This window comes from Vipera berus (genome assembly GCF_964194415.1).
Source record: "Vipera berus genome assembly, chromosome: 3".
NCBI lineage: Eukaryota > Metazoa > Chordata > Lepidosauria > Squamata > Viperidae > Vipera > Vipera berus.
This window is the reverse complement of record NC_138204.1, coordinates 4,103,291-4,126,839: the sequence shown is the minus strand read 5'-3', so window position 1 is coordinate 4,126,839 and position 23,549 is coordinate 4,103,291.

Here is a 23,549-nt window from a genome sequence, read left to right as displayed (position 1 = left end):
CTGCGCAGCCTCAGAACTGTCCTCTGCAGGCTCTCCAACACCCTCCTCCTCCTCCTCCTCTGAATCGTCCGACCCAACTGCTGAACCCACAGGCTGACCCTGAATCACAACAAAGTCCACGCGTCTCAAAGTTGCCAAGGTTGAGAAAGACTGTTCTAATATATAACTTTATTAAAACAATTTTAGGAAGAAACATCATTTAATATCTGGAATATGACAAAGAGATAAGAAAGGGGGGGGGAAGAGAACGGCAAAAAAGCTGGAAAAGGAAAAAAGAAAATAAAAAAACTTCCTTTTCCCCCCCCCCCTTCCAGCTGTTATACACATAAATGCAAATTCACCGCTTACTGGGTGCTTACAACGTGACTTTCATTTTCCTGTAATCTGTGATTATGGAACCGGTGATTCCTCGCCTCTGTATCTACCCATTAAAAGGATCCGCAAAGGAGGTCAAATAAAATCAATGCATTTAGAAAGAATGGAGGAAGGAAAGCGTACATTAGGAGCTGGTTATAAAGTCCTGACTTCACAGGCTGTTAAATGGAAGGACTTAATTGGACACTGGGAGGCCCTGAAGCGCCCAGAAGTGAACCAATGGAATTAAGGACTCCTGCGCTTTCATGGGGCCATTTTCCCAAACCGTGCTCTGCATATATTTTGTACTACAAATCCCATTCTCCAATAGCCAGCCTGGGTGATTGGGAGAAGTAATGCAGCCCGTGTGTAAGATCCCATGAATGGAGAGCCAGTTTGGTGTCGTGATGAAGGTGCTGGCCTAGAAACTAGGAGACGGTGAGTTCTAGTCCCACCTTAGATATGAAAGCCAGTTGGGTGACTTTGGGCCCAATCACCAGGAGAAGGTGAGTTCTAGTGCCACCTGAGATATGAAAGCCAGTTGGGTGACTTTGGGCCCAATCACCAGGAGATTGTGAGTTCCAGTTCCACCTGAGGCATGAAAGCTGACTGGGTGACTTTGGGCCAATCACCAAGAGATGGTGAGTTCTAGTCCCGCCTGAGGCATGAAAGCCAGCTGGGTGACTTCGGGCCAATCCCCAGGAGACACTGAATTCTAGTTCTGCCGTAGACACGAAAACTAGCTGGGTGATTTTGGGCCAATCACCAGGAGACGGTGAGTTCTAGTCCCGCCTGAGGCATGAAAGCCGGCTGGGTGACTTTGGGCCAATCCCCAGGAGACACTGAATTCTAGTTCTGCCTTAGACATGAAAACTAGCTGGGTGAGTTTGGGCCAGTCCTTCTCTCTCCGCCACCCGACCGCACGCAGTTGTTGTTGGGAAAATAAGAGGAAAAAGGGATATTACAGATCTTCACCCCTCTGAGTTACTTATAGAAGTAATAAAGGTGGGACAAAAACCTAATGAATAAAATACATTTATTGCAGCCTTCCGACAAAATCTGATTTCATGGATGCATAGGGGATGAAACAACGGAAGCAGGAGGACAGGAGCTACTTCTTGGGGGGGAAAAAAAATACACAGGACCCCCCACCAATCTTAAAATTAAACAACCCGAATCACGGCGAGACCTTACTTCCGCTCTCGTCTAGAAAAGGCGCTTCTTGATCTTCTTAAAATCGGTCATTGCTGATAGTTTTTACCTTTGAGCAGGTTGAAAAGGGAAATCAATTGGGCCGAATTTTTTTTTTAAAAAAAGTCATATTTGAATAGCATTCCGCGCAGAACTGGCCAATAAACAGGGAGCACACCCAGCCCACCTCTTAACCTAGTTTTGCTCGTGACCCAGATCCAGGACCACAATGTTCGCTTCAGACATGCTTAGCGTAGCTAACTCAGATGCCTTGAGGGAAGAGAGACACCCCCCCCAAAAAAGAGAGACACCCTAAAAACAGCCCCCAAGACTGAATAATAATAATAATAATAATAATAATAATAATAATAATAATAATAATAACAACAACAACAGCAAACAACAACAAAGATGATGATGATGATGATGATGATGATGATGATGATGATAAAGATGATGATGATGATGATGTTGGAAGGGACCTTGATGGTCATCTAGTCCAACATATAGGGAACGGCTGCTGGAATTGGGTATGTGTAGTTTAACGAAGAGAAGGGTGAGGGGTGACATGATAGCAGTCTTCCAGTATCTCAGGGGCTGCCCCAAAGAAGAGGGAGTCAAGCTCTTCTCCAAAGCACCCGAAGGCAGGACAAGAAGCAACGGATGGAAACTAATCAAGGAGAAAAGCAACCTGGAACTAAGGAGAAACTTCCTGACAGTTAGAACAGTTAACCAGTGGAACAACCTGCCTCCAGAAGCGGTGAATGCTCCAATACTGGAAGTCTTTAAGAAGAGACTAGACAGCCATTTGTCTGAAATGGTATAGGGTTTCCTGCCTGAGCAGGGGGTTGGACTAGATGACCTCCAAGGTCCCTTACAACTTCTTCTTCTTCTTCTTCTTCTTCTTCTTCTTCTTCTTCTTCTTCTTCTTCTTCTTCTTCTTCTTCTTCTTCTTCTTCTTCTTCTTCTTCTTCTTCTTATTATTATTATTATTATTATTATTATTATTATTATTATTATTATTATTATTATTATTATTATTATTATTATTATTATTATTATTATTATTATTATCCCCTGCTCGGGCAGGAAACCCTATACCATGGAGCATAATTTCAGTCACATATAGACTGCCATTTTGACTTCCTCTTTTTTTTTTATACAGAGTGTGTTTGCTATTCCCCAGTTTTATATTTTGATCCTTCGATGCTTCAATTGCGTACAGGTAGCAGACTCTCCCGGGGTGCTGGCTTCACGTGTTTTGTCTTTCTCCATGCTGAGATCTTCTCCGAATCTTTGTCGGCTTATCCCTCAATTCTAGGGACAGCGACTGGGGCTCGGGACCCCAAGATAGTTAGGAAAAAGTTGGAGTTTTCGGCTTAATGCCAGGGTTCCGACAGATGAAACTCTTCAAAAGAACTTCGAGGCATTGTTTACCTTAAAGGATCTTTTATTCGAGTAACATAATCTCGGCACTTACATAATCGAAGCTAAAAACCGAATTTCCCTCCCCTGGGCACCTAGTATCAAAGCACAATTCCCTCCTCTAATTAGCAATCATCAGTCACATTCCCCAATTAGCTTGAAGCGCAGGCTTCCTCTCCAGCCCTCCAGCCCGCCAATTCTTTATCAGCTCCGGGCTCAGTAACCTTGATTCTCAGGCTACGTTTAGTGTTGTTATTTCTAGCTGGACTCTCATTCACATCCACCTCCTCCCAGCATCATCTAACTCTAAAAGCTAAAGGGGAAAAGATGGCTACATTTCCATCTGTTGTCAATGCAAAAACATCCGATGTTAGCAGCATTGATGCCTCAACTTACGACCACAATTTTGTGCTCTCTAAGGGACAGATTTGTGAAGTGAGTTTTGCCCCATTTTATGATCTTGCCACAGTCACTAAGTGAATCACTGCAGCTGTTAAGTTCATCAGCCGGTCATTAAGTGAAACCAGTCTCCCCCGTTGACTTTGCTTGTCAGAAGGTCGCAAAAGGGGATCACGTGACACCCCCCCTGGACGCTGCGACCATCATAAATGTGAGTCAGTGGCCCAAGCGTCCGAATTCTGATCACGTGACCATGGGGGATTGTGCAACGGGCGTAAAGTGTGAAAAACGGTCCTAAGTCACCTTTTTCCAGTGCCGTCGTAACTTTAAACGGTCGCTAAGCAAATCGTTGTAAGTCAAGGACTAGCGGTATTCAGTTTTTTAATTGATTAAACTTGTGGCCCTAGGAGACTTACAACCATTAATAAAAATTTATTTATTTATTTATTTTATTAAACTTTTATATACTTATATAAAAATGACATATCAAACATTGCAAGACCAAACGGAAACCTGAAATTTAACTTTGAATGGTCACTAGATGAACGCTTGTAAGTCAAGGACCACGTGTAACCCTGAAGTTATGGATTCCCCCAGGCTCTCAAGGGTAGTAAAGTCTGATTTTTGCCACAAAGGTGGATTTTGCCCAAAACAGCTTGTGAGGTTAATGGGAGCATAGAGGCAGTCCTCAATTTACAACCGCTCATTTAGTGGCCATTCCAATTTACAATGGCACTGGGGAAAAAACGACAGGACTGTTTTTCACACTTACGACCGTCACAGCATCCCCTGTCGTCACGTGATCAAAATTCGGACGCTTGGGCCACCGACTCACATTTATGACAGTCGCAGCGTCCCGGCGTCCTGTGATCCCCTTTTGTGACCTTCCGACAAGCAAAGTCAATGGGGGAATCCAGATTCACTTAACGACCATGTGACTGGCTTAACAACTGCAGCGGCGCACTTGACCACTGTGGCAAGCCAGGTCGTAAAATGGGGCAAAATCCACTTAACAAACGTTTCACTTGGCCACAGAAATTGCGGGCTCAGTTGTGGTCGTAAGTCGAGGACGGCCAGTACGTGGACCACTTCACCGATCTGACATTTTTCTCCTTGCTGGGAGAAAGTTGCATGAATTTTAGCAATGACTAATTAACCGGGCTAACCGCTTATGTTCTGCAAGACTTGAGTTACCTTAAGCCCACGGCAATTTGATTTGCTAATCCTGCCAGCTGTAGTTTGTAAGTAGGTAATTGAGGGTATCACTGATCCACATGGCTGGGTTGTCTTGCCACAGTGCCACACGTGACCAACAATGTTAGAAACACACAGCCAGCACCCTTTATTTATGTTTTAGCTTACCTGCCTGACCCACTTCAAGGTTTGCAATAGTGGTGAATATATACTGCTCAAAAAATTAAAGGTGAACAGAAAATAAGACATCCTACTATTAAATACAGTACATTGTGTTGTTTAAGTGTTCCCTTTATTTTTTTGAGCAGTATATAATCTACAAAGCAGATGATACCACTCTAATGGCAGAAAGTGAAGAAGAACTAAAGAGCCTCTTGTTGCGAGTGAAGAAGGAGAGCGCAAAAGTTGGGTTGAAACTTAACATTAAGAAAACCAAGATCGTGGCATCCGGCCCTCTCAATTCCTGGCAAATAGATGGGCAAGAAATGGAGGTAGTGACAGATTTTATTTTCCTGGGCTCCAAGATCACCGCAGATGGGGACTGTAGCCAAGAAATTAAAAGACGCTTGCTCCTGGGGAGGAAAGCCATGGCAAATCTAGACAGCACACTAAAAAGCAGAGACATCACCCTGCCAACAAAAGTGCGTATAGTCAAGGCTGTGGTCTTCCCAGTTGCAATGTATGGCAGTGAAAGTTGGACCGTAAGAAAGGCTGGGCGCCAAGGAATGGAGGCCTTTGAACTATGGTGCTGGAGAAGACCCCTGCGAGTCCCTTGGACTGCAAGGCGATCAAACCGGTCGGTCCTAGAGGAGATCAACGCTGACTGCTCTTTAGAAGGCCAGATCCTGAAGCTAAAACTCAAATACTTTGGCCACCTAAGGAGAAGGAAGGACTCACTGGAGAAGAGCCTAATGCTGGGAAAGATGGAGGGCAATAGAAGAAGGGGACGACAGAGAATGAGGTGGCTGGATGGAGTCACTGAAGCAGGAGGCGTGAGCTTAAATGGACTCCAGAAGATGGTGGAAGACAGGAAGGCCTGGAGGAATGTTGTCCATAGGGTCGCGATGGGTCAGACACGACTTCGCAACTAACAACAACAAAATAATCTACAAAATCAGCTGTAACCCTTGCAACCAATTCTATGTGGGACAAACATCACATCACTTGAAAACCAGGATCCACAAATACCGGCTGGCAGTCAGATGCCATGATCCCAAATCCTTAATCTCTGCTCACACTGACAAAAAAACAGCACCAGTTTGATTGGAGCAATACCGAAATCATCGGCCACGCCACCACACGTCACGCCCGTGAGTTCACCAAAGCCTGGTCCTCCACAAGCAATTCCATCCACAGACACGTCGACCTACAACCAGCCTATTGAACCCCTCAGGATCCAAATCAATCGCACAGCCAACCAGGGATGGCACCAACCCTAGACCATCCCGCACAATCCCCCACTACCAGTAGTTCACTTCCCAAGGATCTTGACCTGATGTAACTTCCCCATCACAAGCCTCTCACTGATGACTCACACCTGAGCCATTACAAGACAAATCACAAGACCCTCACTTGCCGCACCCATTCCTGAAGCCCTTACAAACACTGACATCCCCTAAACTCAGGGGTGCAATTCAGCCGGTTCGCACCGGTTCGAGAGAACCGGTAGCTAAATTTTGCTGAGCTTGGAGAACCAGCTGAATGCACACTGCTTCCAAAAGTCCATTCTAGGCCTCGGAGGCCTGGAGGAGGCCTCCCAGGTCTAGAATGGCCCACCGGAAGTGCATAGATGCCACTTCCGGAAGTTCGTTCTAGGCCTGGGAGGCCTGGAGGAGGCCTCCCAGGCCTGGAAGAGCCCGCCAGAAGTGCATGGATGCCACTTCCAAAAGTCCATTCTAGGCCTCGGAGGCCTGGGCCTGCATTCAATAAGAGAACCGGTTGTTCAGGTATTTGTAATACCGCCAGTGCCTAAACTCCAATGAAGATGTTACCTAGCCTGGTAACGAAATGTTCGGAAACCAACCCGCAAGTTCCTTCAACTCCACCCACGCCGGCACCAAACAGTGCCAGTTCGATTGGAGCAACACCGAAATCATCGGCCGCGCTACCACCCGCCCCGCTCGTGAGCTGATCGAAGCCTGGCTCTCCACAAGCCATTCCACCCACAGATATGCCGACTTTCAACCAGCCTACGAACCCCTCAGGGTCCAAATCAACCACACGGCCAACCGGAGACGGCACTGACTCTCTATGGATACGCCAGGACCTTGAGTGATGCCATGGACATCCTATCCCAGTTTCGCGGACTGTTGGGGACTCAATGGGGCGAAACGATCAGTAAACAAACTGCTGTAAGTCGAGGACTACCTGTATTGTATTGTTTCTCCTTCTTTCTTTCACCCTCTATCATTTTATTCCGAGGCCACCCAATAAACAAAGTCCATTCCAAAGACAATTGTGCCCTATCACAATTCCTGTTCACGTTGCCAAAGGCTCCTCTCTTATCTGCCCGTGTGTGTGTAATTGATAATATTTCCTGCCCTGTTTTAAAAAAGCTAAGATGTTGTTTCTCTCTTTGGCGAAGATAAGCCGAGAAAAAACACGTTTGTCTTGCAATCTTATTATCTGCAATTCAAAACGCGCCGAGCTGCAACACTCTCCGCAGCAGTTGTAACGTTCAGTGCGTTAGAAACAAGATGTAGCTCTCCGTCAAGGAGGAACACAACTCCGAGCGTCGCTCCGTCTCTCCCCCACCCCCGCCGAAGCTGGGCAAGTAGAGCGTCCAGCACACAGGTAACTCCTCGGCGTAACGGCCACAATTTGGACAGGGGACATTTCTGCTGCTAAGCAAGGCGGCTGCGAACGGAATCTGCCCCCCCCTCTCGATTTTATGACCTTTCTTGCCACCTCTCTTAAGCGAATCGCTGCAGTTCTTAAGTTAAGAACGTGGCTGTTAAGCGAATCACTGCGTTTGTTGAGTCAGTCACCTGGTCGCTAATTGAATCCGGCCTGCCTGTTGACTTTGCTTGGCGGAAGGTCACAAAAGGGGAATCGCGTGATCCCTGGGACGCTGCAACCGTCATAAATATGAGTCAGTTGGCAAGCGGCCGAATTTTGATGACGTGACTACGGGGATGCTTGCGATGGTCGTAAGTGTGAGGAACAGTCCTACGTCACTTTTGCCAGCACCATGGTAACTTCCAATGGTCACTAAATGAAGTGAACCCCCAAACCACCCCAGTGATGCCCTCGACATGATGTCCCGTTGCCTGGAAGCGGTTCGGGTCTGGATGGGGAGGAACAGACTTCAAATCAACCCTGACAAGACTGAGTGGCTGTGCATACCGGCATCCCGGGATATTCAGAATATTCCACCTCTTTCCATGGGGGGTGAGCTTTTACCCCCCCGTAGATAGGGCTCGCAACTTGGGAGTCCTCCTAGATTCGCGGCTTACTTTGGAAGACCATATAGTGGCTGTGACTAGGAGGGCCTTCGCCCAGGTTCGCCTGGTGCGCCAGTTGCGGCCCTATCTAGACCGGGATGCCCTGTGTACGGTCACTCATGCGCTCGTGACCTCTCGTCTGGACTACTGCAACGCTCTCTACATGGGGCTTCCCTTGAAGACCACTCGGAGGCTCCAACTAGTACAGAATGCAGCCGCGAGAGTTGTCTTGGGAGTCTCCCGGTACTCCCATGTTACACCTCTGCTCCGCGAGCTGCATTGATTACCAGTTGTCTTCCGGGTGAGATTCAAGGTTTTGGTTATGGTTTTCAAGGCCCTACATGGCATGGGTCCGGAGTACCTTGGGGTTCACCTGCTGCCGGCGTCAACTTCCCTCCGCCCTGTGCGTTCCCACAGAGAGGGCCTCCTCGGGGTGCCACCGGTCAGAGAATGTCGTCTGGTGGCCCCCAGGGGGAGGGCCTTCTCTGTGGGCGCCCCGGACTTATGGAATCAGTTGCCGGTTGAGCTCCGGACGGCACCTGACCTTCGCTTCTTCCGACGCGATCTGAAGACCTATTTATTTGAACAAGCCGGCCTGGCCTGATGGGGGATGTGTTGGGGTTTTTATTGCGGGTTTTTTTTATACTATTATTTATTGTTTTAGCTCGGGCTCCTATTTAATTCTCTTTTAACTTTTGTACTTTGCATTTTATATGTTCACCGCCCTGAGTCCTTCGGGAGAAGGGCGGTATACAAATATAATAAACTATTAAACTATTAAGTGTTGCAAGAAGAAGTAGTACCTGTACCTGTAGTACCTCCAAAACACAGGTAGTCCTTGACTTACGATGGCAACTGGGACCAGCAGTGGCGTAGCGTGGGTTGTCAGCACCCGGGGCAATTTGCGCCCCCTAACCCGGTGACGTCATGGCACCGCCGAAAAGACGCGCCCCGCAGCGGCGTAGACTTTCCAAGAAGAGTCGCGCGCATGCGGGATGCTTCCGGGTCCCTCTCGAGGGCGGCTGGGCGGGGCTCCGACCTGCAAGAGCCGCTGCATTCAAGCTCGCACGTGAGCCCCGCTAAATAAAGCCACGCATGCGCACGAAGCTAGGCCAGCCAGCCAGCGGGTCCGTCTTCGCTCGGCCAAGCCTGCCGGGGCGCCTGCGGGGCGCTTGCGGTTGGCCTGAGCCTGGGCGGAGAGTTGGGCGCTTCTATTTATTTTATTCAGTTTATGTGGCCGCCCATCTCACCTGCCGGACTCGTTTCGCTTTGCAAGAAAGAGCAGCTCGAGAGCGGAGCCAAGCCGACTCTGTGCAGCCCTTGGGGCTCCCTGAGCAGCTCAGTGCGAGCGCGCCCCCCCCAGATGTTGCGCCCGGTGCGGCCAGCCCCCCCTGCACCCCCCACGCTACGCCACTGGGGACCGGAATTTCTGTTGCTAAGCAAGGGAGTTGTTAAGGGACTCGTACCCAATTTTATAACCATTTTAGTTGAGGAAATCACTGTGGCTGTTAAGTGAATCATGCAGTCATTAAGCGAATCATGCTTCCCCCATTCACTTTGCTTGCCAGAAACCGGCTAGAAAGGTTCCAAAATGAGATCACGTGAGCCTGGGACAACTGCAACCGTCGTAAATACAGGCCGTCCTCGACTTACGACCACAACAGCCCGAAACGACTGCGGCTAAGCGAGACAGTTGTTCAGTGAGTTTTGCCCTATTTTATGCCCTTTCTGGCCATGGCTGTTAAGTGAATCCCTGCAGTTGTTAAACGAGTCACCCGGTGGTTAAGTGAATCCGGCTTCCCCATTGACTTTGCTTGACAGAAGGTCGCCAAAGGGGGGTCACCTGATCCCGGAACCTTGCAACAGTCACAAGTACATGCCAGTTGCCGAGCCTCTGAATTTCGACCACGTGACCCTGGGGAACGTTACAGTGGTTTGAAAAAAATAATAATGATCAGACACTTTTTTTTCCAGCGCCGTTGCAGCTTTGAACGGTCACTAAACGAAGGCTTGTAAGTCGGGGACTATGTGTCAAGGGCCTAAACTTTGACCATGTGACCGTGGGGACGCTGCAACGATTGTAAGCATGCGTACCGGTGGTAAGTCGCTTTTCTCAGTGTTGTAACTCCAAACGGTCGCTTAAATGAACAGTTGTTAGGTTGAGGACTATCAGTGTTCGTGGAGGTCGCTGGGACCACAACACCCATCATCCCTGCTGAAAGCTGTTCTAGACAATACATGGGAAGCAGACTCAGCCCAAGGACAGTATTTTTTTTAAAAAAAAATAATAATTGTCACCGAATTGTCATTTTTAACAAGGGGGAAAAAAATACACGACAAGGGAATCCTATTAACGTCAGTTAATTGATTTTCTTTGCAAGGAAATGAAACCCCGGTTTCATATTTTTTTTAAAAAAAACCACATCTCTTTCTAGAGTTCAGCTGGAAGAGAGAGAAAAATAAATAAATAATAACATTTAAACCAGGAAAAGTAAATGTCCTCGGATCCCTAATTCACAGGGAGTCCTCGACTTACGACCACAGAGGAGCCCCCAAATCGATGGTGTTCAATGAAACATTTGTTAAGGGGGTTTGTCCCCTTTTACGACTTGGCTTGCCACCTTTCTTAAGTGAATCGCCGCGGTTGTTAAGTCGGCAGCACGGTTGTTAAGCCGAATCCGGCTTCCCCTCTTGGACTTGGCTTGTTGGGAAGGTCGCCGAAGGGGGAATCACGGGACCCCCAGGACTCTGCGACCGTTGTAAATGTGAGCAAATTGCTGAGTGTCTGAATTTTGATCACGTGACCACGAGGGATGCTTGGGACGGTCGTAAGGGTGAAAAAACGGCCGCTGTAACTTTGAACGGTCACTAAATGAGCTGTCGTAAGTCGAGGACAGCCTGCATGATATTTGTGTGCCAGGCCATCTGAATTTTCCCTGAACCTTCAGATTGATGTCAAGGCACCCTGGATCTTTGGCAGCTTCTGACCGGCAAGCAAAAATGAACGTTTTTTTTCTAGGACTTTGGAGATCCTGTAATTACAGGGCCTGGCTAGTTAGGGGGTCTCCGACCGGAAGTGGGATTTTCATCTCTCGGCTGAGCGGGAATCCTGAGTGAAGTGGCTGGACAGAGCAGTGAGAGCTTCAAGGTGGATCAGGCCTGCCTTCCTTCCTTCCTTCCTTCCTTCCTTCCTTCCTTCCTTCCTTCCTTCCTTCCTTCCTTCCTTCCTTTCTCTTCCTTCCTTTTCCTCATTCCTTCCCATCTCTCCTTCCTCCCTCCCTCTTGCCATCCCTCTCTCCTTTCCTTCCTTCCTTCCTTCCTTCCTTCCTTCCTTCCTTCCTTCCTTCCTTCCTTCTTTTCCTTTCTTTTCCTCATTCCTTCCCATCTCTCCTTCCTCCCTCCTTCTTACCATCCCTCTCTCCTTTCCTTCCTTCCTTCCTTCCTTCCTTCCTTCCTTCCTTCCTTCCTTCCTTCCTTCCTTCTTTCCTTCCTTCCTTCCTTCCTTCCTTCCTTCCTTCCTTCCTTTTCCTTTCTTTTCCTCATTCCTTCCCATCTCTCCTTCCTCCCTCCTTCTTACCATCCCTCTCTCCTTTCCTTCCTTCCTTCCTTCCTTCCTTCCTTCCTTCCTTCCTTCCTTCCTTCCTTTTCCTCATTCCTTCCCATCTCTCCTTCCTCCCTCCCTCTTACCATCCCTCTCTCCTTTCCTTCCTTCCTTCCTTAATTCCTTCCTTCCTTCCTTCCTTCCTTCCTTCCTTCCTTCCTTCCTTCCTTCCTTCCTTCCTTCCTTCCTTCCTTCCTTTTCTTCCTTCCTTCCTTTCTCTTCCTTCCTCTTTCTTTCTTTTAGTGACCATTCAAGATGAGAATGCCACTGGAAAAAGTGACTTAGCGTAGGATGGCTTTTTGTTTTTTATTAAAAAGTTTTATAAAAGTTACAATACAAACCCAACCCCCAAACCACCACCCCTCCCCCTCCCCCCACTTCCCAGAACTGAATACAGGGTTACAAAAATAACGATCAAAATCTAAATAACATTAACCAACTATATAGGTAACCAAGTTCCTAACGCCCTTGAACTTCCCTTTAACATGAACACAAACAAGATAAAAGTAAACATAATAATAAGAACATAAAAACAAGACAATAGCCATATTATTAAACAATACTACTAATAAAAATAATAATAAAATATCATAAAAACCTAATAAAAATATCATAAAAACATACTAATATTAATAATATCATTCTATAATTCATTCATAAGCTAGATGAAACTTTAGTCTCATATTTGTTCTGAATATAATCTATCCATCTTCTCCAGACCGAAATGTATCTTTCTTGTGATCCTTCAAATAAGCATAAATCTTAGCCATTTCTGCCAATTTTTTTTTTTGTTTTAATCCCATTTATATCCCGCCCTTCTCCGAAGACTCAGGGTGGCTTACAATCTAAGCACAAACCAATGTGCTTAGCAATAGCCTTCATTCTATGTATATGCCTGCTTATATTAGGGCTGCAGCATCCCCACGGGGACGTGATCAAAATTCCGATGTTTGGCAACTGACTCATATTTGTGACGGTCGCAGGGACCCGGGGTCACGTGATCCCCTTTTACGACCTTCCGTCGAGCGCAGTCTATGAGGAAGCCAGATTCGCTTAGCAACCAGGTTACTAGAACTGTGGTGGCGCAGTGGTTAGAATGCAGCATTGCAGGCTAATTCTGCCAACTGTCAGCAGTTCGATCCTGACCAGCTCAAGGTTGATTCAGCCTTCCATCTTTCTGAGATAAGTCAAATGAGGACCCAGATTGTTGGGGGCAAAGAGGCTGAATCTGTAAACTGCTTATGGAGGGCTGTAAAACCTTGTGAAGTAGTATATAAGCCTAAGGGCTATCTCTTCCTTCCTTCCTTCCTTCCTTCCTTCCTTCCTTCCTTCCTTCCTTCCTTCCTTCCTTCCTTCCTTTCTCTCTCTGTCTCTTTCCTCCCATCTCTCCCCATGTCTCCCCATCTTTCCTTCCTTCCTTCCTTTCTCATTTTTCCCCTTCCTTCCTTCCTTCCTCCCTCCCTCCCTCCCTCTTCCTTCCTTCCTTCCTTCCTTCCTCCCTCCCTTCCTTTCTTTCTTCTTTCTTTCTTCCTTTCATCTTTTTCTTTCTCTCTCTCTCTCTCTTTCTTTCCTCCCTCTCTCCCCATGTCTCCCCATCTCTCCTTCCTTCCTCCCTCCCTCCCTCTTTCTTTTTCTTTCTCTCTCTTTCTTTCTTTCCTCCCATCTCCCCATCTCTCCCCATCTCCCCTTCCTTCATTTCTCATTTTCCCCTTCCTTCCTTCCTTCCTTCCTTCCTTCCTCCCTCCCTCCCTCCCTCCCTCCCTCCCTCCCTCCCTCCCTCCCTCCTTTCTTTCTTTCTTTCTTTCTTTCTTTCTTTCTTTCTTTCTTTCTTTCTTTCTCTTTCTTTTTCTTTCTTTCTCTCTCTCTCTCTTTCTTTCCTCCCATCTCCCCATCTCTCCCCATCTCCCCTTCCTTTCTTCCTTCCTTCCTTCCTTCCTTCCTTCCTTCCTTCCTTCCTTCCTTCCTTCCTTCCTTCCTTCCTTCCTTCCTTCCTCCCTCACTCTTTCTTTCTTTCTTTCTTTCTTTCTTTCTTTCTTTCTTTCTTTCTTTCTTTCTTTCTTTCTTTCTTTCTTTCTTTCTTTCTTTCCTCCCTCCCTCCCTCCTTCCCTCCTTTCTTTCTTTCTTTCTTTCTTTCTTTCTTTCTTTTTCTTTCTTTCTTTCTTTCTTTCTTTCTTTCTTTCTTTCTTTCTTTCTTTCTTTCTTTCTCTCTCTCTCTCTCTTTCTTTCCTCCCTCTCTCTCCATGTCTCCCCATCTCTCCTTCCTTTCTTCCTTCCTTCCTTCCTTCCTTCCTTCCTTCCTTCCTTCCTTCCTTCCTTCCTTCCTTCCTTCCTCCCTCCCTCCCTCCCTCCCTTCTTTCTTTCTCTTTCTTTTTCTTTCTTTCTTTCTTTCTTTCTCTCTCTCTTTCTTTCCTCCCTCTCTCTCCATGTCTCCCCATCTCTCCTTCCTTCCTTCCTTCCTTCCTTCCTTCCTTCCTTCCTTCCTTCCTTCCTTCCTTTCTTTCCTTCCTTTCTTCCTTCCCTCCCTCCCTCCCTCCCTCCTCCCCTCCCTCCCCAAATTGTTTACGGGGATTCTGCTGTGCTTCAGGCTCCCCTCTTTGTTTCTCCGTATCTGTGTTGCTATAGTAACTGATACCATTACAAAATTATGCTTGAACCTTGGGGAAGAAATGGATCTGTCAGAAGCAATTATTGAAAAGAGCAACTTGTTTATGTCTCCTTTCCTCCTTCCTCTCTTCCTTCCCTCCTTCCTTGCTAATGCAACGTTTGGCTGCAACCGTACAGTGTGAATTTATTTTCAGAGGTTGAAGCTAAGTGCCGTTGCTGAGATAGGGATGGCGCATATACAGTAAGTGGAGGCACCAAAATGTGGTTGTTGTTTGTCCTTGGAGGAATTTAAAAAATACAAAAGCAATGAAACTGCAAATCCAGCAACAATATACGCATTTCTGTTCTGTTTACTTGTCATTCTAAAAAGAGGAAAAAACACATGTGGAGTTGGCTAGGGATCTTTTATTTTATTTTATTTTAATTTGTCTTACGGCTTGTCAAGCGTCTTGTGGATTGAAATCCATACGACAAAAACTTTCCAGAAGTGTTTTTCTCTCAGTTTCAAAAGCTTTTCGTGATGGATGTTTCTGCTTCTCATTTCTCAATGGGACAGCCCCGACAACCAGATTCTACAGGGAGTCCTCGCACTTACGACCACTCGTTTAGCGACCGTTCGAAGTTAACAACGGCCCTGGAAAAAAAAACCCACTTATCACGCTGCAACCATCATAAATATGAGTCAATTCCCAATTCTCTGAATTTTGATCATGTGACCAAGGAGGGGATGCTGCGACGGTCGTCCATGATGTGAATAACTTTCATAGGTCCCTTTTTTTATCTTGCCATTGTAACTTTGAATGGTCACTAAATGAACTGCAGTAAGTTGCAGACAACCTACAGTTTCCCTCCGTTGCTTCTTATCCTGCCTTCAGGTGCTTTGGAGAATAGGTTGAACCCCCCCCCCACCTTCTTTGTGGCAGCCCCTCAAATATTGGAAGGCCGCTATCATGCAGAGAAACATTGTCTTTTGCCTTGTAAATCTGAGCACTTGTTTGTCTCTAGTTTTAACTTGATAACTTAAATAATTCCCCGTTTAGAAATTAACAAGAACAATTCCCCCGGTAAACGAAGGAAGACTCAATTATGCGCCTGCATAGTTACACTAGGAGAAAAGTTCCTCCGTATGGTTTTTGTCTGTACACATGTTTATAAATGAGCTGATTTATACACAACAGGCCATCCTCCGAAGGGGAGACATGCTCTTTATATAATCTCTGTTTTGGTCCATCGTCTTCCCACCGGTTGCAAGGAGAATTTTATCGGCAATGGGGAAACATCGTGGATTTAAAACAACCCGTGGATTCTTTTGTTTCGTTCCGATTTCTCTTGATCTCTTCCATTTGTGAAACTCTCCCTGTCTCTGTCTCCTTTTTTGTAATTTCCCTTCCCCTCCTCCCAGCCTACAAGTAATCCTCGGCTTAGTGACCGTTTGGAGTTACAACGGCAACAGTGGTGGGATTCAAATACTTGAACAACTGGTTCTCATATTTGAGGCAGGCCTGGGTCTCCGATGCCTAGAATGGACTTCCGGAAGTGGCATCCACGCACTTCCGGTGGGCTGTTCTATGCCTGGGAGGACTCCTCCAGACCTCCAGGCCTCCGAGGCCTAGAACGGACTTCCGGAAGTGGTATCCATGCACTTCCGGTGGACTGTTCTAGGTCTGGGAGGACTCCTCCAGGCCTCTGATGCCTCCTCCAGGCCTCCGAGACCTAGAACAGACTTCCGGAAGTGGTATCCATGCACTTCCGGTGGACTGTTCTAGGCCTGGGAGGACTTCTCCAGGCCTCCGGTGCCTCCTCCAGGCCTCTGATGCCTCCTCCAGGTCTCCGAGACCTAGAACGGACCTCCGGAAGTGGTATCCATGCACTTCCGGTGGATTGTTCTAGGCATGGGAGGACTCCTCCAGGCCTCCAAGGCCTAGACTGGACGTCTGGAAGCCAGTTGGTTCTCTGAATTTGGGTAAATTTAGCTACCGGTTCTCCCGAACCAGTGCAAACTGGCTGAATCCCAGCACTGAAAAAAGTGATTTATGATCTTTTTTCACACTTAATGACCGTTCTGGCATCCCCCGTGGTCACGTGATCAAAATGCAGACAGCTTGGCAACTGACTCATATTTATGATCCCCTTTTGCGACCTTCTGACAAGCAAAGTCAATGGGGAAGCTGGATTCACTTAACAACCGTACTGCTAACTTAAGAACGCCAGTGATCTGCTTAACAACTGTGGCAAGGAAGGTTGTAAAATGGGGCAGAGCTCACTTGACAAATGTCTCACGTAGCAACCATTATGTGAATTGTGGTCTTAAGTTCAGGACTGCCTGTAATTTGAGATTTTATTTTTAATTTTTTTCCAAAACTGTGCCTCCTTATTTGTGCACAATTTTCCATGCACACAGACCCGTTTGGGTCTAAACTTCTCTGTAAATTATTTATTGGAATTTATGTCTCTCCAATCCAGTGCAATTAAGCGACTTACATACCATAATTTCCTCCATTAAGAAGGTTAAAACAATAAATCATCAGAGCACAATAAACAATTAGAATTCCTCTCTGTGTTTCCATATTGTCTTCCTTAATTGAATGCATTATTGCAGATTATTATCCTGACTGCATACATTTTTGTGCAGGCATTTCTCTAATGTACTTTATTTTTTGAACAGTGAACTTTGGAAAAGTAGGAAGAGATGGCCCGATACACACACACACACACACACACACACACACACACATATGTATATATATGTATATATGTATATATGTGTGTATGTGCGTATATATATGTGTGTGTGTGTGTGTGTATATATATGTGTGTATATATATATGTGTGTATATATATATATATATATATATATATATATATATATATATATATATATGCAAATTATGTCATAGTTGACTATATCCTGTGGATAAGCCTTGAGACAGGCCAAAGCAGGAATCAAAGAGTTAATTAGCAAGGTGCTTTCACAAAGCCTTGACAAATACTTTATATATATATATATATATATATATATATATATATATATATATATATATATATATATATATATATATATATATAAAGGTAAAGGTAAAGGTTCCCCCGCACATGCGTGCTAGTCGTTTCCGACTCTAGGGGCCGGTGCTCATCTCCGTTTCAAAGCCGAAGAGCCAGCGCTTGTCCGAGGACGTCTCCGTGGTCATGTGGCCAGCATGACTAGACGCCAAAGGCGCACGGAACGCTGTGACCTTCCCACCGGAGTGGTCCCTATTTTTCTACTTGCATTTTTACGTGCTTCCGAACTGCTAGGTTGGCAGAAGCTGGGACGAGTAACAGGCGCTCACTCTGCTACGCGGCACTCAGGATATGACCCGCCAAACTGCCGACCTTCTAATCCTTTCTGACTCTTGTTGAAGGAAAAATCTTCATCAGGGTCCAGTCCAAGCTGGGAATAAACAGCATGGAGACTGCTCTAGAAAGAAGACTCTAGTTTTTTTCCCCAGAACTGGGCATGCTTTTTTTGCCTTTTTAAAACCCTTTGAGGAAATATAATATTCTGTCTTTTTAATATTTTCTTCTCTGGGGATGTCTGACTTCCCACACATCTTAGTTGCTCTTCTTGGCACTTCCCCCCCCACCCCCAAAGTCTCAACATCTTGACTAGGTGACTAGATGACCTCCAAAGTCCCTTCCAACTCTGAAGTCCTATGTTTTGAGAAAATCTGCTCTTGCTGGGAAAGAAATTAGGGGAAAAAACGGAGAAGCCATGTTCTGTGGGCCTCCTTGACTTTTTTTTTTTCTTGCTGCAGATGGTAGAGTCTTTTGCAGATGGACAAAGACACAAAACAGTTGCTGAAAACTTGGCAAGCCACGTAGGGGTGTCTTCCATCTTCGGATGAAGCCTGCGGTTCTTCCTGGCAACATGGAAAGCTGTAAAACCTACCATTTCTTCAATCCCTAACCTTCTTAAAACCGTGGATTTAAAAACACAAATTCCACGTACATTTACAGGAAGACAGGTCCACGCCCAGTGAAACCGTTCTTCTGATCAGCTCCCGAAATCATTTTGCCGGCGACTATCTGCAAAACAAATATAATTAACGCCGAGGGAGATTCAGTTTAAGCGACAGTGGTAACGCGGTAACACTCGAAAGCAGACAGAAAACTTTGGGGTGAGTTTTTTTGTGTGTGTCTTTGTTTGTTAGCGAGTTTCTTTTTTTCCTTGCTCTCCGTTTAAATAATTACCATCTGCACGATGGAGTCTAAAATAAACATGACTTTCTTGGCGGCGTTTGTGGATTTCGATCATCGTTGTGTCTACGTTTCCTGTGCATAAAGGAGAACTGTACAGAATTTGATTTAATAAATGCTAAAGAATAAAAGGGATTTTGTTTTTCTGGCACGAGGTCTTAATAGTTTCCGGGGGGGGGGGAAACCCACCACCCAACCCTTGAACTTTTATACCCTCTCAATTACAAAATGGTGTGGATGGAAGGTAGCCAAACACTTATTAAAAGTGTGATCTACAACAGCTCATTTAGAGACCGTTCAAGACGAGAATGGCACTGGAAAAAGTGACTTACCGTAGGATCGCTTTTCACGCTTAACGACCGCTGCAGCATCCCCACGGGGACGTGATCAAAATTTTGATGTTTGGCAACTGACTCATATTTGTGACGGTCGCAGGGACCCGGGGTCACGTGATCCCCTTTTACGACCTTCCGTCGAGCGCAGTCTATGAGGAAGCCAGATTCGCTTAGCAACCAGGTTACGAGAACCGTGGTGGCGCAGTGGTTAGAATGCAGCATTGCAGGCTAATTCTGCCAACTGTCAGCAGTTCGATCCTGACCAGCTCAAGGTTGATTCAGCCTTCTATCTTTCTGAGATCAGTCAAATGAGGACCCAGATTGTTAGGGGCAAAGAGGCTGACTCTGTAAACTGCTTAGGGAGGGCTGTAAAACCCTGTGAAGTAGTATATAAGCCTAAGGACTTACTTCTTTCTTTCTTTCTTTCTTTCTTTCTTTCTTTCTTTCTTTCTTTCTTTCTTTCTTTCTTTCTTTCTTTCTCTCTCTCTCTCTCTCTTTCTTTCTTTCTCTCTCTCCTTCTCTCTCTCTCTCTCTCTCTCTTTCTCTTTCTACCTACCTACCTACCTACCTATCTCTCTACCTATCTATCTGTCTATCTACCTACCTACGTATCTATCTATGATTAGGGGGCTGGAGATTAAAACATATGAGGAAGAGTTGCTGGAATTGGGTATGTCTATATGCGGGTCAAGAAGCAACAGTGAGAACTGGACACGGAACCACTGATTGGTTCAAAATTGGGAAAGGAGTCCGGCAAGGCTGTATACTGTCGCCCTGCCTATTTAACTTATATGCAGAGCACATCATGAGAAAGGCAGGGCTAGATGAATCAAAAGTTGGAATTAAGATTGCCGGAAGAAATATCAACAACCTAAGATACGCAGATGATACCACTCTAATGGCAGAAAGTGAAGAAGAACTAAAGAGCCTCTTGTTGCAGGTGAAGAAGGAGAGTGCAAAACTTGGGTTGAAACTTAACATTAAGAAAACCAAGATCATGGCATCTGGCCCTCTCAATTCCTGGCAAATAGATGGGGAAGAAATGGAGGTAGTGACAGATTTTATTTTCCTGGGCTCCAAGATCACTGCAGACGGGGACTGTAGCCAAGAAATTAAAAGACGCTTGCTCCTGGGGAGGAAAGCCATGGCAAATCTAGACAGCACACTAAAAAGCAGAGACATCACCCTGTCAACAAAAGTGCGTATAGTCAAGGCTATGGTCTTCCCAGTTGCAATGTATGGCAGTGAAAGTTGGACCATAAGAAAGGCTGAGCGCCAAAGAATTGAGGCCTTTGAACTCTGGTGCTGGAGAAGACTCCTGCGAGTCCCTTGGACTGCAAGGCGATCAAACCGGTCAGTCCTAGAGGAGATCAATCCTGACTGCTCTTTAGAAGGCCAGATTCTGAAGCTAAAACTCAAGTACTTTGGCCACCTAATGAGAAGGAAGGACTCACTGGAGAAGAGCCTAATGCTGGGAAAGATCGAGGGCAATAGAAGAAGGGGACGACAGAGAATGAGGTGGCTGGATGGAGTCACTGAAGCAGTAGGCGCGAGCTTAAATGGACTCCAGAAGATGGTAGAGGACAGGAAGGCCTGGAGGAATGTTGTCCATAGGGTCGCGATGGGTCGGACACGACTTCGCAGCTAACAACAACAACAGTCTAATGAAGAGAAGGGAGAGGGGAGACAGGATAGCAGTCTTCCAATCTCTCAGGGGCTGCCCCAAAGAAGAGGGAGTCAAGCTATTCTCCAAAGCGCCCGAAGGCAGGACAAGAAGCAACGGATGGAAAATAACCAAGGAGAGAAGCAACCTAGAACTAAGGAGAAACTTCCTGACAGTGAGGACAATCAACCAGTGGAACAACCTGCCTCCAGAAGCTGTGGATGCTCCAACACTGGAAGTTTTTAAGAAGAGACTGGACAATCATTTGTCTGGAAGGGTCTCCTGCTTGAGCAAGGGTCTGGACTAGAAGACCTCCAAGGTCCCTTCCAACTTTGTTATTCTACTCCACTCCACTCCACTCCACTCCACTCCGTTCCATTCCATTCCATTCCATTCCATTCCATTCCATTCCATTCCATTCCATTCCATTCCATTCTATTCTATTCTATTCTATTCTATTCTATTCTATTCTATTCTATTCTATTCTATTCTATTCTATTCTATTCTATTCTGTATTTCTGTTCTATTCTATTCTATTCTATTCTATTCTATTCTATTCTATTCTATTCTATTCTATTCTATTCTATTCTATTCTGTATTTCTGTTCTATTCTATTCTATTCTATTCTATTCTATTCTATTCTATTCTGTATTTCTGTTCTATTCTATTCTATTCTATTCTATTCTATTCTATTCTATTCTATTCTATTCTATTCTATTCTATTCTATTCTATTCTATTCTATTCTATTCTATAATCTGTCTATTCTATTCTATTCTATTCTATTCTATTCTATTCTATTCTATTCTATTCTATTCTATTCTATTCTATTCTGTATTTCTGTTCTATTCTATTCTATTCTATTCTATTCTATTCTATTCTATTCTATTCTATTCTATTCTATTCTATTCTATTCTATTCTATTCTATTCTATTCTATTCTATTCTATTCTGTATTTCTGTTCTATTCTATTCTATTCTATTCTATTCTATTCTATTCTATTCTATTCTATTCTATTCTATTCTATTCTATTCTTCTATTCTATTCTATTCTATTCTATAATCTGTCTATTCTATTCTATTCTATTCTATTCTATTCTATTCTATTCTATTCTATTCTATTCTATTCTGTATTTCTGTTCTGTTCTATTCTATTCTATTCTATTCTATTCTATTCTATTCTATTCTGTATTTCTGTTCTATTCTATTCTATTCTATTCTATTCTATTCTATTCTATTCTATTCTATTCTATTCTATTCTATTCTATTCTATTCTATTCTATTCTAAAATCTGTCTATTCTATTCTATTCTATTCTATTCTATTCTATTCTATTCTATTCTATTCTATTCTATTCTATTCTATTCTATTCTATTCTATTCTATTCTATTCTATTCTATTCTATTCCAGGCAGTGAGGATAATTATCCAGTGGAACCACCTGCCTCCAGGCGTTGTGGGTGCTCCACCACTGGAGGATTTTAAGAATAGACTGGGCAGCTACTTGTCTCAAGCAGTATACTAGGGTCTCCTGCTTGAGCAGGGGGCTGGACTAGAACAGGGCTTTTCAACCTGTGGTACGGGTACCACCTGTGGTACATTGGCACCTGGCAGGTGGTACGCGACCATCCTAGAAAAGTGGTAGCAGGGGAGGGGAATGAGCTGAACCGGTGGCAGCACCGCACAAGCCTGAGCGAGAGACGGCTGGAGCTGCAGGGCTGTCAGGGCTGAGCGGAAGCACTAGGATCAGCACCAGGATCCAGCTGGAGCTCGGTGCTGATCCTGGCGCTTCTGCTGAGCCCAGAAGAAGCACCGATCAGCTGGAATGTTGCAGCATCTCCAGGGTCTTGTGATTTACATTCAGATGCTTGGCAACTGATTCATATTTAGGACGGTCACAGTGTCCCAGGGTCATGTGAAGTGACCAAAACCTGCTGCAACCACCCAGCAGATGGGGGGGGGGGAATAAAAACCAAACACCCCCTACCCCACCCCCGCTGCCAATCCTCAACAGAAATGCTCACAACAATGAAAACCTCGGATAGGAGGAAGAGCGCCACCAGGTGGGCAGGCAGGTGTCTTGCTCGACTGTGGCTTGGGAGGCACTTTTTTCAGTGCCATTGTAACTTCGAACAGTGACTAAGCGAACTGTTGTAAGTCGAGGACTACCTGTACTTCATCACTTTTTTTTCCTTTTTTTTTCCTTTGGTCATCAAGTTTTTGACACCTTGCTAGGCGACTGGTGGTCCTCGGATGTCGCCATATCCTAAAAGTGGTACAATGGGTGAAAAGGTTGAAAAGCCTTGGACTAGAAGACCTCCAATGTCCCTTCCAGCTCCATTACGATTCTACCTCATCCCTCGAGAAAAACCAAAGCAGAAAAGCGAAGATAAAAAAGAAATGACTGCATGGCTTGACCTCTGCTTTTCTTTTCTGCTGTCAGCGGGATTTTAGTAATCGCTCGAGTGTGCCCAGATTGCAAAACACTGACCGGGCAAGCAGGTTAATTGGCAGTTGTGCGGTCCTGTGTTGCGCCGAGCGTGCTGGAAGTCAGGGCCTCTTGAGTTCCACGCCTCTTTCTCCCAGTTTATTGCATAATCCTTTGCAGATTAATTGCATGGCCCATTAGATCTTTATTTAACACGAAAGCCCCCGGGCTTCCCAGTTTGATGGTAAAAATTTGCCTGGGGAGCTGCAAACATGGTAGCACGGCCCTCAAAAAGTCAAACGGGCTTTTGGTGTTTTGCTTTACGCGTAGTCCTTGACTTACAACCACAACTGAGATGAGAATTTCCACTGCCGAGCAAGTGAAAGGGCTGTTGGTTGAGTGAGTCGCGCCGATTTGTGGATTTTTATTTATTTTTTTGCCACCGTTGTTTTTTTTTTTATTTTTTATTGAAAAGTTTTAAAATACAGTTTTCCCTTAAGAAACCCCCCTTCCCCCTCCCTGCTCCCCCCCTACCTCCCCCCAACCTCCCTCCCTCCCCCCCTCCCTCCACCCTCCCCCTCCCCCCCCCCGACTTCCCAGAGCTAAATACAAGGTATATATATAAAAAGCAATCATAAACAATCATATACTAACAACTATAAGTTCTAAAATCCATCACTC